Below are 11,855 nucleotides of genomic sequence, written 5' to 3'. Positions count from 1 at the left end.
CCACTAGAATCTGCTGCTGCTTGCAAAATATAATGAGGAGCACGTTTTATTGTTCCAGGGTTCCCCTGCAAAGAGCAAGTATTCTTGACACAAGTGGTGTAGGGTAACGGAGGGCAAGGTATAGGGATTTTCCAAACTACCAGAGGGAAACATTGCCCAAAATAGGGATATTCGGGATCTACGGGAATTACTGGTTGAGGTATGCTGCATCCCGGTTCGCACTGATTTCTGGTGTGGTTTTTGCACTTGTAGAATCTGCTGCTGCTTGCAAAATATAACGAGGAGCACGTTTTATTGTTCCAGGGTTGTTTCCGCAGTCTTGCCGTCTGTCTGCAGCTGTGTCAAGGTGTCTGTGACTTGTCCGAGAAGAGAGGAATGTTGAGGCACGCAACCCCGACTAGGGACACCGACATGCCGAGGTAGCAGTGGGATCCCGGCGACGCGTGCCCTGTGCCTGGCTGGCAGACAGGCCCTTCTTCTCCTTCCCTAACCCTTCTTCTTCTGGGAGCAATGATTCCATGCGCGGTGCGACATTGTGCTGGTGTCTGCCCGAGCGTGCAAGCCTAGTGCATTCCTCCGTCGGAACATCTGCAGAGTTGTGTTGTTGTGTGTCACTGTGCTGTGTGCCTGCCTGCAGTGCGAGGATGGCAAGACTTGGGACATTAGTGTTGTGACGACCGGCCCCATCTCTGTTGCTGCGAGTGTGTGGTGGTGGGGAGCTGCTTCCCAATTTTTTTTAGAGCTGGTGCGTCTCTGTGGATACCGTGCGGAGGCGGCAAAACGGCGCCCGGTTGCGGGGGGGCTCGAGGAGGAGGTTGGACTGGAGTGCCTGACTGTCGCGCATCCCAGAGGTGAGTGTGTTTGTGTGTGTGTTGTGAATGGCATGATTTCCCCCCTTGTGTGGATGAGCACTGGTGTCGGCGGCGGTATAGCAGGATTGGCAACTCTGTGGGTTTTTTGAGCATTTTGAGCTGATGATTACATCGCATTCTTTATGCTGTTTTCAACTGATTGCTTTCGATCGCTCTAGAGCACTCTGAGAGGCGACTGCATATTCAGCTGGTCGAAACTGGATGTTTTGACTACATTCGGCTGGCTCTTTTCAAACGCTTGCCTATCATTCAGAGCGCGTCGAGGCGCTCCAACTTTCTTCCCAGAGCATGTGGGGTGCTCTGGGTCACATGGGTGCTCCCACCAATCCTAGCATGGCGGCAATATGCGATTATGTGGCGAGGTGGTCGTCGTCGACAAGCAGCGATTATGTGGTGAGGTGGTTGTCGTCGACGAGCGGCGGAACAGCTCTGTGGCATCGTTTTGATGTTCTTGCGCTCGAGTTATGCACAAGCTTCATGCCAACGAAGCTCACCAGTATGCTGGTGTCTTGGAATGTTCCTTTGCTGTGCGTAGCGGCATATAGATCATCGCACTGACTTCATTGACTGAGCCAGTGGTGTTTGTATGAAAAAGGCTTAGCGTGTGGGGCCTCCTGCGGTGTTTTTATGCCTTCATTTCTGGCAATACATCTTTGTGGCTTCGGTATTGGGACTGCAAATGCAGTGCAGGTGTCCATTGATGCGCGCAGGGCAAAATATCTATATATGTAGATAGCGAAAGTGCAGTGTCCTTGTGGGTTATAATAAAAGTGTCAGCTGGTGAATTGATCGGCATGACGGCACTGACCAAGATTGAAAGTTATTAGATGGCACTGATTAACAGGATGGAATATATATGTGCTTTGATGGAATGATGAGATACGGAATAAATAGATTGTGCCAAATGTTGCTACCAGTCGGTGCCAAGGGAAAACCTTTCAGGTTTTGTTTCCGTCACGTTACCGCGCTCCAAGCGCCTCGCATATTTGACTTGACGGTGCCTCCTCTGGCTTAGATTTTGAACTCGCCCAGATCTGCGCACTCTGAGCGAGAGGTTCCAAGTGACCAGCCGAAGACGCCTTTAGAGTCCCCTTTCTCCTGTACATGACACCTTTTTTCAAAATACCGACTTCGAGCATTTTCAAACAGCAGAAACTAGGAAACTGAAACTGGGTTTTGACTAAACTCTGGCGTCACGGCATATCATCCTATGATGTCAACGGATGCTGTCCCATTGCATATCATGTACTCGTTGATTGGCTGAAATGGTGACTGTAAGCAGCAGTGTAGGTCATTATTTGACTGTACTAGCCTAAACCGGTGCAGAATTTTGTCCTTTTGCAAGCATAGAGCGAATGTGAGCGAGCGTGCCAGACTGTGACACCGCACACATATGGTTGCTTGTAGAAGTTGCCTTGATTTAGGGCATAAAATGGTAAATTTTAAAATTTGCCCTACATCGAGACTTTGCCCGGCTGTAAAATCTGGCGCGAATGACCAGAGAACTGCCAATAACTTACCCTAAAAATTTGAGTAAAATCCGTGGAGGTTGAAAAAATGTCAGTTTCTCTTTAAAGGGCATATGAGGACTACTCCATTCAGTTTCGTTGAGAGTGATAATGGATTATGCGGCTCTTTCTGGCTGTGGTGATGTTTGTCTGGCAGCGAGGTATGCGTTTATTGATGAGCAAATTGGATTTAAAAATTTTTCTTGCTAGCTATTCAAACTTGTGATGTCAAGACCTTGAGGGGCTCTGATCGCCGCTTGGAACTTAATGGCGTTGTAGCCCACACCATGTGATCTGTGCCATAAAAATGCTGTCTTGACACACTGGAACTATACTCCGTTTCATGCATAGCAGTCAACACTGTGGAGGCTGCGAAAGTATGCGCCGTCAGTGCCATATTACTCCGCCATGTATCATTTGTTCCTCTCAATGCCTTGCTGAGTGTTTGGGCAAAAACAGAGCAGTATGAAAACAAAGTGAATCGAGTTTGAAGCTGTGAGACGCTCAGTGTTTGGGTCCTCTGGCTATCATTTTCGCTAACTGTGAACTACTACTTTAGACGCGGATGGAGTCTCAGTGGTTTGCCCTACCAGCAGATTATCGTACTGCCACATGTCATTCTTGCCCCGCCGCGGTGGCTCAATGGTTACGGCGCTCGGCTGCTGGCCGATACACGCGGGTTCAATCCCGGCCGCGGCAGCTGAATTTCGATGTAGGCGAAATTCTAGAGGCCCATGTACTGTGCGATGTCAGTGCACGTTAAAGAACCCCAAGTGATAGAAATTTCCGGAGCCTTCCACTACGGCGTCCCTCATAGCCTGAGTCGCTTTGTGACGTTAAACCCCAGTAAACAAAGAAACAAACATGTCATTCTTATTTCTCCAAGTCTTGACAGGTCACAGGATGGAAATGTGGCAAGAGGTAAGGCAAAGTGCAGGGGGTCGCCAGTCGCGGCACTTTAGGCTTGTCGCAATGAATTATGCCTTTGTGCACTTTGGTTGCATGGTGGAATACTTTTTGGCGTTCGGACTTAGCCTGCATGAACAAGTGTGCTAGCTTTGGCAGCGTTGACTGCTATGTATGAAACGGGAGTATAGTTTGCTCGTGAAAACAGCCGGTTGTGGTGACGCCGTTATTTCATTCTTCTTCGTTATCTAGCTAACAAAGCGCCCTTTTCAGGGAAAGTAGCAGCATTGTCATTTGAATGTGGTAACCTGTTGATACAGCCCAGCCTGTTATTGTCCTGTTTCCCTTTAATGTGCAGTTTGACATGACATGCGGCATTTCAGAACGGGGTTCACAACTGGCATAAAAATTTGTTGCACGCAATCATGAGCTTTTGGTGCACACATCCACAATGGTGCTCACATGCAAGCATTGATTTGTTGCGCTTGCACACCACCTCGAAAGCTCCGAAGTGCTTTGTGCCAGTGCGGTCAAACAAAAAGGCTGCACTGGGACCGCCAAAGAAATGGCTGGCAGGAGTGACATTTGTTATCTTTGTGGCCAGCAGACACTGTTGTCAATACAATAGCAATAGCATAACGAAGGCCTCAGTTCTGGCAGTCTTGATGCCATATACTCAGTTTCATACATAGCAGGCAGTGCTGCGGAGACCGAAGAAATAGTGGGAAGAAGTAGTGGCATCCTTCGTATGTATGGCTCCAGCAATGTGAAACCCACCCTGAAACGTGGAAAATCTCGTGATACATCTGTGTCCGTGGTTGATTTTGTCGACAATCTGGGTAGCAATGACTCTGAGGATGTTGCCTCATCATCTGACTTTAGTTCAGATGGCAAAGACGACCCGCGGAACCAGCCCAGAGCATTGGTGGCAGTGCCTTAATTATACCCCCTAGACAACTGTCTGTGACTCTGCAGCCAAGGCTAGGCAGAAAAGAGAAGGAGACTGCCCTTGGTCCCCGTCTCATGGGGAGTGGGCTACCTCAACCTTCAATAAAACTTGGGTTGGGCCTAGTTGGTACATGATGTTGTGTACCAACTAGGCATGATGTTTGACGGCGGTTGCCGAGGCCCTGATACGAAAGATGAAGACCGGTACACCAAGTATGAGGGGGACGAGTGAACGCGAAGCGTTCATGCCTGTGGTGGTGCCATATCTGCATAAGGTGTCTCATCACCTCAAGAGAGTTGCAGGCAGGCATGGTGTCCCTCTGGCGTTTTCTGCGCCGAATAAACTGGTGAAGCTGTGCGCCCACACGTGCGGTGATAGAAGGAGTGGTTGCCTAATCAGGCACGGGACTTCCTACATCCCTTGCGCCACCGGGGTGGTATACTCCTTCCCTCTTTCATGTGGTAAGACCTACATCAGGCAGACAGGGCGGTGCATAAACGAGCGACTCAGGGAGCATGCGAATAAAGTTAGGAACAGCACAGACAAAGGGGCACACCTTGTGTCCCATCTTAGTTCTTGCCGCAATTGCGCACCGCGACTTGACGAGACCGTGATACTGGGAAAAAGCAAAAATGAACACGCACAGCTGGCTTTGGAAGCTTTCCACATAAAGGAAAACGCTGTAGACTGTATCAGTGACACGTCCGTGGCTCTGTACGTAGCCGAAATCAGTTTTTTGCATCCGCGTCTGCGTTAACAGCTCTTGGCATGACTATTGTGGCTAAAGATTGCGTTTGAGCATGCGTGGCCAGGTGTATAAGTAAGCGTTCCCAGGAAGAAGTAAACAGTTGTTAGTGCGCTTGTGTGTGTCTCTGTGTCTTTCATCGTGGTTCGTCCCGTGGTTGCGCAACCTACACCTTCATAACATCAAATACCTCAACCTTAGCAACCCCAGCACCGTCTCTCCAACTTGCCCCCTTTCACCCTTATGCACCCCTAGCCCAAACCACAACCCACTCTCTTGGCATGGGAACAAAGGCCCATCTCCTTCCCTTTCCTGCCTAGCCTTGGCTGCAGAGCCACAGAAAGCTGTCCGAGAGTGTAGTTTCCTATTTAGTTTGGCTTTGCTCAACACAGCAGCTGTTCTGAAGAGGATATGGATGTTAATTATTTTCTACAAAGTCAAGTTCCCCTGTCGTCAGTTTTATGTTGGACAAACCGGCAGGTGCATAAATGACAGACTAAGAGAACACTCAAACTCTCTCAGGAACAGCACTGGGGAGCACCTGCCGGCGCACTGCAAAGAATGCGGCTGTTTCCCGCTCTTCAGCGGTACAGTTATTTTAGGCCGCAGAAAAGACCAGCTTCAAAGAGAAATTTTTGAAGCAGCAGTCATTCTTCGTTCGTGAGCAATCCATCTGTGACGCTTCTCAAGAGAGAATTAGAATTCCTATCAGAATGATCAGATTTGGGGCATGACGATGTTCACTTGTGTCACACGTGCCATGGGTGCTAATCATTTTGTACCTAATGCTCTCTTCACGGCATGTTATCTTTTTCTTTTTTTTTTGTCGTTGATGAGCGCAAAAGCATATATTCGTTGATGTGGGTTTCAATAAAATCAGTTGTTAATTGGCGCTCTGTGGTGTTTTCTACGTTTTGTCCTTGTCTGCCGTGCCGAAGCATTTCTTGAGATATGTTGATCATCATCATGATCATCAGCCTGACTACGCCCACTGCAGGGCAAAGGCCTCTCCTGCGTCTTTCCAATTGACCCTGTCCTTCGCCAGTTGCGGCCACCTTACCTCCCAGCAGACTTCTAGATCTCATGCATCCGCCTAACTCTCTGCTGTCCCCTGCTACGCTCACCTTCGCTTGGAATCCTGTTCATTGCCCCGAGCCCTTGTGCTGCCGGGTTTTTTTACTCGCCCCAGCACACTCCCTGCTAGGTTTCTTTTTTTGCATGTTAGTTTCCTGGAAATTTTTGTGCCACTACTGCACTGGGATGCTCTGCAGGGCATGAAGACGTTTTTATTCGGGATAATCTTGTCGATATTATTTGTACTGAATGAAATCTGCTGCCCCGGTGGCTCAGTGGTTATGGTGCTCGGCTGCTGACCCAAAAGACACGGGTTCGATCTCAGCCGCGGCGGTTGAATTTCTTTGGAGGAGAAATTCTAGAGGCGATGTACTGTGCGATGTCAGTGCACGTTGAAGAACCCCAGGTGGTCGAAATTTCCGGAGCCCTCCACTACGGCGTCTCTCATAGCCTCAGTCGCTTTGGGACGTTAAACCCCAATAAACCAACCATAAGCCAACCTGAATGAAATCTTCCAGCAGAAATCTCGCCCTTTGGATTTCCTCCTCTTAAGCAGACCTTTCAGTGGCAGGGGCTCTTCATTGCTGTCGTCTCTCGACAAGGCACTTAGGTGGGCTGCTTCCTCATTGTCACTATCATTGGAGTCCGAATTCATAAGCAGTTCTTGAACTTCTTCGTCCGTCAAAGCGCGGACGCACGTGGCACGCTGCCTCGCCATGGCTGCCGTGCTGAGACCAAAACGAAGCGACGCGGATGATGAAACATATGCTCCATCTGTTGTTTAAAATTTACCCTACAAGTTCTATGAATTTATGGGGCCTCTCCGTAGATGGCACGACATGCTTACATGGTTTTTTTTTTTTTTACACGAGTATTATCGGGAGCGGCAGGGAGTGAGTTAGAAAGCCAAAACGAGTTCACTCGGGAGCAGCAGGGGGTGTGCATGTGTGGTCACCCGAGTTATCTCGGGAGTGGCAGTGAAAGGGTTAAAGGGGTCATGACATGATCTGCCGCCAAATCAGGCTTTTACGTTGACGCTACTAGCCATGACGTTATTAAGGCGGAAGCCTTTAATGCCACATCGTTGTAAGCAGGAGTTGTCAACAGAAATGTCACACTTTTCAATTGGTCGAAATCGTCGTGACGTCGCAATGCGCGAATTTCAAACGGGGCCAATTGTACTTTGGCTAGTACTCATGCAACCAATTAAAGGGATCGTATAGTGATGCTCCAAGTAAAATAAATAAATAAAACCAAGTAGGAAATTGGTAGAGTTGGGGAATCGAACCAAGGCCTCCAGAGTGCGAGACGAGCAAGCTAACCACTCCGCCATGCCAGCTCCATTGTTTGGAATGAACAAAGGCGCGTCTAGTGAATACGGTGTCTTCGTTCACTCCCATCTTCCTCCCTTCCTGTTAAGGCAAGGTTCAGGTGTCCACCGAGATATGAGAGACAGATACATTTCCTTTCCTCAAAAACCAATTTACCGACGAGCAAGGCGTAGAGCCGAACGGGCGATGGCGTCTGGCAGCGTTGCAAGACGCTGTCGCTTTCCACTCTTATAGGTGAAGCTTTACATCTTAACCACACATCAGAGAAACAAGCAGCAACATGCGCTTAAGGCTTTCGCCTCACCGCACTTTAGGTCATCAAAGTGCCGCCCTGAATTTTTTATGCATACTTATAAAAGAAGTAGAGTTCTACATGCGCATACGAGCTAGAAATTGTGATTTGAAGTTATTGGCTGTAAGTCCCTCCTCCCCCCTGGAGCGGCGGCCATTTTGAAGCAGCCTGAGTGACCTCCTAGACTGGCAGTGTTGTCTGCTACAAAAGTGAGTGCGCGGCCGGCGCAGAGCAGAGCTTGTGCCTACTTGAGTCCGGCTGTGGCACATTCTGGTGAAGTCACCGAGACCCCGCAGAAGCTATACAGAAAAGGAAGGGCACAGGCCTTAATTGCCTCTGTCCCCCCCCTTTGCTTCACTGCACCTCAAGCCTGAACAAACTGCTCATTCCCCTACGCTCACTACCTGCAGTTCATTCAGTTCAGTTGTACACTCGCGAGCGAGCACGCGACTGTCAGTTTATTTCCTCACGAACTGCGAGCGTGCCAGTGTTGTCCGACTTCCGCATGGTTAAGGAGAACTTTTTAAAATTTAAATTTCATTTTGTCCAGTTGTGTGAGATGGATAGCGAACAACATGCAGTAAACAGCTTGAGCAGAGTGGGCAGTTGTTTGGCGCCCTGTAGGAGTTGCATGCTTTTGATTCCTCAGTGGCATTCATAAGTGGTCTCTTCGATTTGTCGTCAGGGGCTGCTTGGAATTGCCTGGAACCCTCGTGTCTGCTGTTCGATTTGCCAGAATAGTTCCGCCCACCTGTCAGACTGTTTCAGAACGTTTTCTTTTGCCAAAGGCATTTTCATGGGAGTCCGAGGAGTTGCGAGCATATTTTCAGTCGGACTGGCTAGGACGGGAAGCAGGTGACAACTCAGTATGCACTGCTTGTGGCCATACTCAGCGAGAGTCGTTGCTTGAATTCTCCCCGCTGGTGAAATTCTTTTACAAATGAAGGCGGGTGAGTGAATAGAGAAACATGTTGTCCAGTGGCGTTTTTGATGCCCATGGTGCTCAGATTCACACTCATTTCGTTTCTATTAGCTATCTGCTTCGGTCAGTGAGGTACGGTCTGCATTGAGTGGCGGATCAGCAATGGGAGAGATGTGCCTGTCGATTATAATGGAGCACATGCTCTCGACAGGAGAAAGTAGGCTTACTTCACGGAATGTATTTGAGTATCGCAAGTCAACATAGCAGTCTAGCAAGTGGCAATTTTTCGTTGCGAAGTCCCCAACAAACATTCTACGGGCGCCTCTTCTACTTACCAAGAGCACCAGACCCGAGACTTCTCTGTTCAGCTTGGAGCTGCTTGTAGGCATCAGTCAGGAATTTTGCTTCTCGTCTGGACATTTACCCGAGCTGCCTGGGGACAGTTCTGAACTTGGTTGGTTGGTTTATTGAGGTTTGACGTCCCAAAGTGTCTCAGGCTATGAGGGACGCCGTAGTGAAGGGCTCCGGAGATTTCCACCACCCGGGGTTCTTCAACATGCACTGACATCGCACAGTGCACGGGCCTCTAGAATTTCGCCTCCATCGAAATTCGGCCGCCGCGGCCGGGATCGAACCCGCATCTTTCGGGTCAGCAGCCGAGCCCCGTAACCACTGAGCCACCGCGTCTTAACTTGGCAAATCGAAGAGGTCTAAGGTGGGTGGAGGGCATGGCATAACTGCACCGGTGTAGGGCACGACTTCAGGATCTTGTGCAAGACTCTTTGTTTGGGGCACATCCAGTGCCTCTTCTGCTTCGGGCACAGCATATGTGGGTGTTGTTACCTGCAGCTGTGGTGAGGACGGCAACAGTTGGCATAGTCACTCATGGGAGGTGTGGCACCACCGCTGTGGCTCAGTGGTTATGGCGCTCAGCTGCTGACCCAAAAGACGCAGGTTCAATCCTTTCCTCAGCAGTCACATTTCGATGAAGGCGAGACGCTAGAGGCCCGTGCACTGTGCGATGTCAGTGCACGTTAAAGAACCCCAGGCGGTCGAAATTTCCGGAGCCCTCCACTATGGCGTCCGTCATAGCCTGAGTCGCTTTGGGATGTTAAACCCCACAAACCAAGCCAAACTAATCATGGGCGATCTGGTGGGTGAATACCGTGTTGGGTATGTCATCCGAGTGGCTCGCTGAGAAATCTGAATGTTCGTTGGTATTTGTGGGCTCGTATACCCTCTCTATTTCCATTCGTGGAGGCTTCATTGGTTAACTTGGGTCTTCGATGGTTGGTGATCCCCCTTCACTTACACGGGGGTTGGCATGTTGGAACACACATTTCTTCTCCATGAGCAACACCTCCTCTTCTGTCTAGTGCCAGGTCGCATACCTCGCTTTGCAATGTCACCTGTTGGGACATGCTGGTTTGTTTCCTTGTAGTATGGGGCCACTATGTGGTGTGGCGCCTGACACCTTATTGCAAGCTCCTGGCATGACTGTGGAATGCTTCTCTGTCGTATAGACCGTTTACAGAGCGCAGTTCTTCCGTTTGAGACCAGATGGCGCCACACGTGCGCTCGGAACACGGCGCCATTACTGGCCTCGTAAGTCGCCGGCGTGTACGTTTCAACGCAGCAGTGGAAATTTCGCGGGTGGTTGCCGAATGTGTTCTTTCTACGATGAGAAAAGGTAGAGGAAACACGCGCTGTGTTGTGGATTGCAAGAATTGCGACAGAGAGTTAAAGGTGCGGGATGTGGCCGTTTGCAAGCTTCACGGAACCGAACTGGACAAGTAGGTAAAGCCAATGTTCGCGCCCATTCGACACGCACCCTTTCCAAACTGGCGAACGCAACAAACACGTCCGCCAGCGCTAGATAGCTAATAAAAAAAGGTTTCGATCTTGGAAAATCTGCGAGGGTAAGTGTACAACACAGCCGCATGAAGAAGCTGTTCCGCCACCGAAATCATGACGGCGTGCTTTCAGTTGTTGTGCACTGTCCTGAGTCCCCATTGATCGTAAGTGATGGTGTGTGGCCATTAGTGAAAGGAACGCCCGAAGCCGAATTAGGAACGAAAAAAAAAAAAAAAGTCGACTTGCGCTCCTACATGCTGCTGCTGTTTATTGTGCACCGCACTGCCGTGCGAGCCGACAACGCTTACCGTCAGTCCGTGTATTACACGCCGTCGTGGTGCTACTGTTCAATTTCGCTCCAAGTAGCGCGGTTTCCGTGGACCGTATTCGGATTACAGCATTTGGTTTACGGCTGCTGTGCTGGGCGGTTGTCACTTGCTCGCGGTCCATGCGCGACAGTCACTAAAAGTGACTTCGCACGCTCAGAGTGAAGCTGATTAATTACATCCAAAGAGACCATGGCCATTTCCATGTCCGCATATCGAGCGTCGTGCGCACCAAAATTTTTTATATGAGGCTGACGTTATTGTGAAATTCGTCTAGCATGAACGCGTTGCCATGCACGCGCTATAACAATTATATCGCGGAATCCTTCGAAATGATTGCACGCCAGCTTGTGACGGCTGCTTGATGCATGGTACAGCTACCATGATAGTCAACCTTTGTGTGTCTATTTATTTTTGTCGCCTTTCTATGTTTAACTAACCAGTGGGAAATATTTCAGGTTTCCTATGCACCGTTAACAGGTTGTAAACAAGTGCATACGATGTGCATGTGAGCGTTTTATAGCAGTGTCTGCATGCAGGTACACAATAGGACAACGACCTGTAAGGCCGCAGGAACATTCAGCCTTGCCGTTTTATATAATCACAATAAAAAAACATTAAGCAGAGCCTTCAGCGCATGCAAAGACAAGCATTCAGACGATCTGTCCGTTGGCTCGAAGAGGCGGAGAGCTCAGCGGCTCTACGCGACATGAAGTCCTATCGCGTTTTCACGCCTGAAGTGATCAAATTAGGGTTCTCACATGTCCTTCCAAGCTTTGGCCAAACCATAGTGTCGTCTTTCCTCTCCTCTAAAACCGTATCAGCCGAAACACTGCCTGTCGGAACCGAACCGTCCGACGCAGCAGCCGTCGCGCGGAGGCGCGCGCCGAGCAGTCAGGAGGCGAGTAATGGCGGCGTGATCACGTGATCAAAGATGGCAGCCCCCATGATACGGCGCTGTAAAGCGTCTATAGGTGGTCTGTGGATGCTGTGAAGCCCATTTTAGGGGCTTTTTGCCGCTGCCCATAGTGTCATTATTTTTGGATGTTGGAGAAAATAAATTGCAAATTGAATGG

The 11,855-nt window shown here is 49.5% G+C and overlaps 1 protein-coding gene across 4 annotated transcripts in view; it reads left to right on the top strand.

Annotated features, from left to right (window-relative positions):
• Positions 1–275: 275 nt before the first annotated feature.
• LOC149367201 (vasculin-like protein 1) overlaps positions 276–11,855 on the top strand; it is a 49,745-nt gene continuing 38,165 nt past the window's right edge. For 2 of the 4 annotated variants that reach the window (XM_089554497.1, XM_089554489.1), the window contains exon 1: positions 276–851. The gene's annotated coding sequence lies outside the window, so the exon portion shown is untranslated. The remainder of the gene's footprint in view (positions 852–11,855) is intronic. The other 2 variants (XM_089554504.1, XM_089554494.1) reach the window with 1 other exon arrangement.

This window comes from Amblyomma mixtum, chromosome 1 (genome assembly GCF_055824585.1).
Source record: "Amblyomma mixtum isolate Tamu chromosome 1, ASM5582458v1, whole genome shotgun sequence".
In the NCBI taxonomy this organism is placed as follows: Eukaryota; Metazoa; Arthropoda; class Arachnida; order Ixodida; family Ixodidae; genus Amblyomma; species Amblyomma mixtum.
This window is presented reverse-complemented; position numbering and strand designations above follow the sequence as displayed.